At 32.9% G+C, this 9,018-nt stretch overlaps 1 pseudogene; it reads left to right on the top strand.

The window, feature by feature from the left end:
• Positions 1-365: 365 nt before the first annotated feature.
• LOC136840340 (TWiK family of potassium channels protein 7-like) overlaps positions 366-9,018 on the top strand; it is a 298,706-nt pseudogene continuing 290,053 nt past the window's right edge.

Here is a 9,018-nt window from a genome sequence, read left to right as displayed (position 1 = left end):
ATTTTTCGGCGGGAAGTTTCTCGCACAGGGATGCTCCTTCTCTTCCTCCTCCTCCCTTCCCTCCATTACATAAAACCCCGACAGTCCCCCCGCAAAAAAAAAAACCCAGGGCCATGGGTCTAAAGGATGATGATGCTACCGCCCGGTTTGAATACTTTCCGACGGGACACACAGCTCCTTGTGTGTGTGTGTTGCTATCGATTCCGGGCTGTCCGCCACAATCAATACTCGCGCCAGACGTACGATTCCGAAGCCGTTTCGGCTCTCCGGGACTAACCGCGGTTTCCCGCGCCCTGTTCTAGTCGTCGGTGACATCCTCGTTCGTCTAAGTCTCTCATTACAAGGAGGAAATAGGATTTGGAAGACCCGAGAAGGATTTCAACCTGGAAAGGGGAGGGAAGGGGGTGGGCGTACGATACACAGATGTCACGACGGCACAGCCAGCATCTAGCACCCAGCATCCACTGGGATAGCGAGAGGAGCCGAGAGCAGCGGAACGTACATTTGAACCTCATGTAATTCCCCCCTGGGGGCGTCCAGATATCCAGTTTGACGTGTCTGTGCTTATCGCCCGGGATAAAAGAAGAGTATTTATGGATGCCCTGTGAATTTAGAATCGGAACGGAGTTTTCCCGAAGGGAAAATGAACCGGGAATCGAGTGCGGTCGGCAGACTGTCTCAAAACATACATTGCGCAGGTTAATCTTCACTTCTTTTTTTTTTTTTTTTCGTTCCATCATTCACACAGCGAACAAACCTTGTTTACACCTTGTGCCGAATTGCTGGCGTATGTTTTTTTTTTAATTTATTTTTTTTAAAAACGTGTGCCGTGTGGAAAGCGTGTGAATGAAACGACAGAAAAAAAAAAAGATTAAGGAAAAGATTGAAAAGATCGACAGAGATGAAAAATGTCGAAGGAAAGATCGGAATTAAAATGATTGATTAAAATGATTTCTTAGATTCGATGAACAAATTGTGGAAAATTGCCGTGTGATACCCAGTGTCTTTGGTTTTTATCATTTGATGGAAATGATTAATTACTGTGCTGTTTACGCAACAAATTAGGCTTTCCGGGCCTATTTTTTTTTTTTTTTTTTTTTTTTTGGCGAAGCAAATTAGGCCTTTACCATGGGCCTAACTTTGACAGTGGAGCTTTGGCTCTGTGATTATTGAGTTCTTCGCATCTGGCGTTGCTCTGACAACTATTAGGTGAAACCTTCCTTGTCATTTATTGCAGTTTATTATCGTTGATGACATTTATTCCACGATGAAGTGCCTGAATATAATGATTCTAACTCTCATCATCATCATCATCATCATCATATTATTATTATTATTATTATTATTATTATTATTATTATTATTATTATTGCAGCTTTTGCTTTCATCAGTGTCATTTCACTGTTCTCTAATTACCACATTCATTAACATTTTAATCAGCTGTAACGGAAAATGAGTACAAATTGCAATACATTTTTCCAGCTGTGAAATTTCCGTCATGTATATAACAGTATTGAACAAAATTATCATCAGAATTGGGTTACTCATCGGAAGAACTCTGCGGGATTATACATATACATGTGTGTGTGTAGGTGCGTATTCATGTATACTGTGGATAAGTATCGAAGGTCATATATATATATACATATATATATATATATATATATATATATATATATATATATATATATATATATATATATATATATATATATGGCATTTATATGAAACATGTCAATACTCGTTTGATACAATAATTCATTTTAACAAATGTATGCGCGCGCGCGCGCGCGTGTGTTCATGCATATTATGTGTACTTGCGTATAAGCATACATCAATTATAGTTAAATATTTCCATCATTTAATATATCAATTAATTCAGGCAAGCATATATAAATAAATAAATAAATAAAATAAATAAATAAATAAATATATATATGTTTATATATATAAATAAATAATATATATACATATGTATATATACACATTCTTAAATATTATACATTTATGTATATATATATATATGATTATATATATACATATATAAATTATGTATGTATATAAATGCATTTTTAAATAATATACATCTATATACATATATATAAATATATATATTTATATATATGTATATACATACATCCAATACATACATACATACATACATATACCCACCAAACTATTGTGCATACAAAGAGTGATAACAAGCGTATATTAATTACAGCATGTATTGAACATCTCCAAAGCAAATGTAAAATATAATACCTTTACTTTTACCTCCCATTCTTTCCATCTTTGCTAAAAAAATAAAAAAAAAAGAGCGTCCTTGCGTCATTCAATTCCCTTATGGTGACATTTTTGCAATTTTTTTATGAATTTTTATATGGAAAGATTATCGTACGTCCGACAGCGCCGCGTCCTATTTATGAGGTGTGAAGTTGTCGTACTGAGACTTTCAGAATAATGCTCGAATTACTGTATGTTCTGATTGATAGCTTGTTGTGGCCGCTATACTTGCTTGCTTGCTACGCATGTCATGTAAACAAGTGACTAAATGCATGAGTAGAATTATATGTATGTATATATATACATACATACATACATATATATATATATATATATATATATATATATATATATATATACATTATATATATATATATATACTGTATACATATATATAGTATATATAATATATACAAATATATATGTATTATCCATATACATATATATATATATAAATATATACTTACATATATATATACATAATTTTTGCATGTTCGCGTCATATGAACACATATGCACACTTGTGCATTTATAAAGGAAGGAACACCGCCGATTCTGTACACTGTTGACGTTAAAATATTTACCTATCAACAATAATACATGCATACATATATACTTACATTCATACGCACATGCATACATACGATCCAATCAACATCATGTCGTATGCAATGCGCATAGTTCTGCCCAAAACAATCCGGAATAAATAGTTTGAAAGCTGCCGATTCAGATATTTCACCACTCTCAAATGCACACAGAGAGAGAGAGACTGCTCGTCAGAGAGAGAGAGAGAGAGAGAGAGAGAGAGAGAGAGAGAGAGAGAGAGACTGCTCGAAAGAGAGAGAGAGAGAGAGAGAGAGAGAGAGAGAGAGAGAGAGAGAGAGAGACTGCTCGTCAGAGAGAGAGAAAGAGAGAGAGAGAGAGAGGCTATTCGTCAGAGAGAGAGAGAGAGAGAGAGAGAGAGAGAGAGAGAGAGACTGTTCGTCAGAGAGAGAGAGAGAGAGAGAGAGAGAGAGAGAGAGAGAGAGAGAGACCTCGCCAGAGATAGAGCGAGAGAAAGAAACTGCTCCTCAGAAAGAGAGAGAGAGAGAGAGAGAGAGAGAGAGAGAGAGAGAGAGAGAGAGAGAGAGAGAGAGAAAATACCCCACGAATCGGAGATATCATGACTAATAATTAGCCCAAGCGTGAATGCAAAACACCCGTGATTAAAAACACGCGGGGCGCACTCGACACTATGCTTGGAATTCCTGCCTGTGCTTGGGTGTGTGTTTTGGGCGCTAAATTTATTAATGAACGTCGCACTGTTTCCGGAATCACGGAATTTACGGAATCACGGATGGCGTAACAAGTTTTGGGGGGGATTTTCCAATTATTATCGAAATGCTTGCGCAGGCATTAATCGGTTTATGCGATCGGAATTCGGGGGATAAATGAAGGTGGTTTTAGCGGTGGAATGGACCGGAATGCATACGGAATTTAGGTCAAGGGCCAAACGCTGCGACCTAGAGAGGGTTGGCCCGAAGGATCAGATTTTTATTTTACGTGGCTAAGAACCAACTGGTTACCTAGCAACGGGACCTACAGCTTATTGTGGAATCCGAACCACATTACGACGAGAAATGAATTTCTGTCTCCAGAAGTAAATTCCTCTAATTCTTCATTGGCCGCTCGGAGAGTCGAACGCTGGGCCAACAGCGTGCTAGCCGAATGCTCCACCCACCCCACCAATGAATAACTGACATGAGCGTTTGCAGTTGCACTATGGAACAATTGTTAGGCGAGCGTGGACAGCAAGATGAAAGGAAGAGAATGTGAATGGAGGTACAGTAAAAGCTGCAACCTTTTACTGCGCCTCCATTCATATTCCGATAACGAAATCACCGAAGCATAACATTTCTCGACAAAAATACCTCCATCTCTTAGCCAATTCCATTCAATTTCCCCCCCCCCCCGCGCCGTCCATCCATTTCGGTAGGGAACTCGGGAGAACAACGAACGTGGATAGATTCCCATTAAGAGAATTCCTCCCTCCCATCAGTCTGTTTAAGCAGCTAAAACCCTCCGGTTCCTCTCCTTAATCGGGAATTATAACATCGCGACTTTTGTGTAATGAGAAGTCATGCATAGCGGCGAATGCGGTTCGGGATTTGGGAGCAAAGTGGCTTTTGTTTTTTTTTTTTTTTTTTTTTTTACTTTTTACTTTGCTTCTTCTTCTTCTTCTTCTTCTTCTTCTTCTTCTTCTTCTTCTTCTTCTTCTTCTTCTTCTTCTTCTTCGACGTATAGGGATTTTTTTTTAAAGAGGGATTGGGGATTATTTTGGGACAGATGGTATATATGTACATATATATTCCTTTTAAAGGGTGTGAGTATTCATACACGTATGTGTATATATTTACGTATGTATGTATGTATGTATGTATGTATGTATGTATATATATATATATATATATATATATATATATATATATATATATATATATATATATATATATATATATATATATATATATAATATATATATATATATATATATATATATATATCAATATATATATACAGTATATGTATGTGTATTCATATATATACTGTGTGTGTGTATATAGAGTATATATATATATATATATATATATATATATATATATATATATATATGCATACGTATATAATATATATATATATATACAGTATATATAAATGCATATGTATATGTATATATATATATATATATAAATGAGAGTTAAAGTGTTAATAATAATAATAAGAGAGAGAGAGAGATAATAAGAACGGTGAAAAAACATACATGCATTCGAAAATAACCTTCCTTTATTTTCCTTGGAAGGCAAAACAGATCGTTAATTTTAATTCCTATTTTTGTTTCCTTTCTTATGTCTTGCAAATGACACAAAGCACACTGGTTAAAGTGTTAATAATAATAATAATAATAATAATAATAATAATAATAATAATAATAATAATAATAATAATAATAATAATAATAATTATAAACTTTTCATTGACACTTTGAAAGAGAGAGACTCAAACATTAATTTCAGTGATTTTTTAAGAAAACAAAAAAAAACTTAGTTTCATCTAAACAACTGAAAGCAAAAAACCAAAGCAGACACAAAGCACACTGCTTGAACACTCTCCCAAAAGCAAGACAACAAGAATACTATTGTTTTGGACTTTGCTTGCTAACAAGCAAATAAACAAATACAAAAGAGAATTGCTTTTATGTATAATTTTTCGAAAGAGACACAAAGCACATTGCTTGATATTCTCCCAAAGGCAAGACAACAAGAAAATCGTGTTGTTTTGGACTTTGCTTGCTAACAAGCAAAAAAAAAAAATACAAAAGTGCATTGTTTTTATTGATAGTTTTCGAAAGAGAGACAAAGCACACTGCTTGAGCACTTCTATCAGAGGCAAGAGAACAACAAAATACTATTGTTTTGGACTTTGCTTGCTAACAAGCAAATAAGCAAACACAAAAACCGCATTGTTTTATATGTAATTTTTCGAAAGAGACACAAAGCACAATGCTTGAACACTTCTCCCAAAGGCAAGACAACAAAAAATACTATTGTTTTTGGACTCTGCTTGCTAACAAGCAAAAAAAAATACAAAATAGAACTGTTTTTATTGATAATTTTTCGAAGCAGACACAAAGCACATTGCTTGAACACTTCACCCGACGGTAAGCCAACAAGAAAATACTATTGTTTTGGACTCTGCTTGCTAACAAGCAAATAAGCAAACACAAAAACCGCATTGTTTTTATATACAATTTTACGAAGGACTTCCATAAAAGCTGACCACCCAATATTGGGGCGAGCCTTCGGACAATCAATATATTCCCACCAGGGTATTATCGCGATCTTAATTCCAGACTGCTGGAATTTGCTGGAATTGTTCCAGGGGTCGAGTGGATTCCAGCAGATAAAGGGAGATTGGGAGAGGTTTAACCTTATTATCATTTAGATTCGGCTTCTGGTCAATGATTATCTTGTTAGTCTATTCGTTTTTACTCTATTTGCTTTTCCTGTTGAACTTGCTTTACTATTTGTGATAATAATAATAATAATAATAATAATAATAATAATAATAATAATAATAATAATAATAATAATAATAATAATAATAATGGCATAACTAGAAAAAAATTACTGTGAATTCTGGCATTCATTTCATCATTCATAATATTATGCAGATATTTTATTACAATAATAATAATAATAATAACAATAATAATAATAATAATAATAATAATAATAATAATAATAATAATAATAATAATAATAATAATATCAACATAGCTAGAAAAAACTGACTGTGAATTCTCTCATTCACTTCATTATTCATAAAAGTTATGCAGATATTTTATAATAATAATAATAATAATAATAATAATAATAATAATAATAATAATAATAATAATAATAATAATAACAATAATAATAATAATTAGTTATATATAAAAGTGAATTTTGGTTTGCCAAATCGCATTCTGCCATTCTCTAACAATCTTTATTTTAGTCACGAACAAGTGGATGTACTACCAACAAATAATGTTAATGATACGGAGAGAGAAAAGGGGCAGACCCACTTGCTATCTTGGCCACGAATTCTGGTTGAGAACACTTTAGTTAATTCTGTTACTGGTGTCTGTATTGAGAAAAACAGTATATATATATATATATATATATATATATATATATATATATATATATATATATATATATATATATATATATATATATATATATATATATATATATATATATATATATATATATATTTATAAAGGTGGATTTTCTATTTTGTGGTATATTCTGATTGTTAAATAGGTCATATTTTATCAATGTGTGTGTTAAAAATATATTATATTATATAGTTAAGTGAAATATAATATACGAATATCGATTAATAGGTGCCTTTTTTTGTTATGTAAAATTAAATTCTCAAAGAGCTTTTCGTTTTTTGTGGAATATTCTGGATTCCAGTGAATCTCTAGACCAAACCCAAAAGATTGTTATTTAGAATTGACGTAAATAAATAAATAAATAAATAAATAAATAAATAAATAAATAAATAAATAAATAAATAAATGTATATATATATATATATATATATATATATATATATATATATATATATATATATATATATATATATATATATATATATATATTTATATATATACATAATATATATGCATATACATATACAAACACCTAAGCCAACCGAATCCACAAGACTCTGACTTAGATAACAATAAGTCACAGAGACCCGCTTCTGCCGAGTACAAACGAACCCACCCAGTTCAACGGATACGAACGACGTATGAAGAAAGTATTTCTATCAGGCAGTTAATTGAAATGCTGAATGAATCCTCCATATTGAATGAGAGTACTTTAAAACGTAAGGGTGGAACTGGCAAGTAGCATTACCTCAGATAAGAGGGTTCAAAGCAATGTTCGTAGACTGAATAAGGTATGAAGGGATTTTTGTTGAGGTAAAAGCATTTTTTTTTTTTATTTACTTTCAAGAGCGGGACTTCAACACGAGATTTTTTTTTCTTGAATAATTAATAACGATCAAAATTAATGGGAGAAAAGATGAATAGGGAATAGAGAGGGATTGAATTATATTTTGCAGGGCAGAATAAAAGATTGTCTACAAAACTGAGTGAAAATGGAAAAAATAGAAGGTAACTAAATCTTGCTGAAATAATCGGAGGAGCTGAACAAAAATGAATAACGATGAGTAAGATTTAATCGGTTTTAAACAATTTGGTGAATAGTTTAAAACTGAATAATACTAAAATTTTTTGAAGATGATTGAAAAAACCAGAATGACATTGCAGAGACATTGTCATTTTAAGTTTCCTGTAAATGAAAACTACTGAGATGGCTTTGTCTGTCCGTCCGCACTTTTTTCTGTCCGCACTCAGATCTTAAAAACTCCTGAGGCTAGAGGGCTGCAAATTGGTATGTTGATCATCCACCCTCCAATCATCAAACATACCAAATTGCAGCCCTCTAGCCTAACTGGTTTTTATTCTATTTAAGGTTAAACTTAGCCATAATCGTGCTTCTGGTAACGATACAGGCCAGGCCACCACCGGGCCGCGGTTAAATTTTCATGGGCCGCGGCTAGATCTATTTTCGGTGGCCTTGATTATACGCTGTAGCGGCTGTACAGAAAACTCGATGGCGCCGAAGAAACTTCGGCGCATTTTTTACTTGTTTTATTAAGAATATAATTGATTGGTTGCATATATCTGTTAAGAAACCATTTCTTCTTTTGCCAGGAAACTAATAGGAATTTGTATCTAAATTCAATATTCGCAGATTTAAAAAAAAAAAAAAAGTGTCTTTATAATAGTCTAAATCGTTATTCAGAAAGCGATCACTGTATTCTGATTGTGGAAATTTCCTCAGTATTAATTACAATAATAATTCAAGCATCTGTGACGATAAAAATCATATTTTCAATAACAGAGATTCAGAAATCCAAGTTCAAAGATTCGGTCATTTACAGTGATTAGAGTTAATTAAAGCCAGGCGATCTACGCTTAATTGATAATTTTCATATTGAGGGGGCGTCGCATTATGCGAGGCGAATTCATTTTAATATGCTGTTATTTACCTTTTTTTAGTTTTCTGTAAGGGAAAACTGTTGCGCCGGCTTTGTCTGTCCGTCAGCACATTTTCTGTCCGCCCTCAGATCTTT

This window comes from Macrobrachium rosenbergii, chromosome 7 (assembly GCF_040412425.1).
Source record: "Macrobrachium rosenbergii isolate ZJJX-2024 chromosome 7, ASM4041242v1, whole genome shotgun sequence".
Taxonomy (NCBI): Eukaryota; Metazoa; Arthropoda; class Malacostraca; order Decapoda; family Palaemonidae; genus Macrobrachium; species Macrobrachium rosenbergii.
This window is presented reverse-complemented; position numbering and strand designations above follow the sequence as displayed.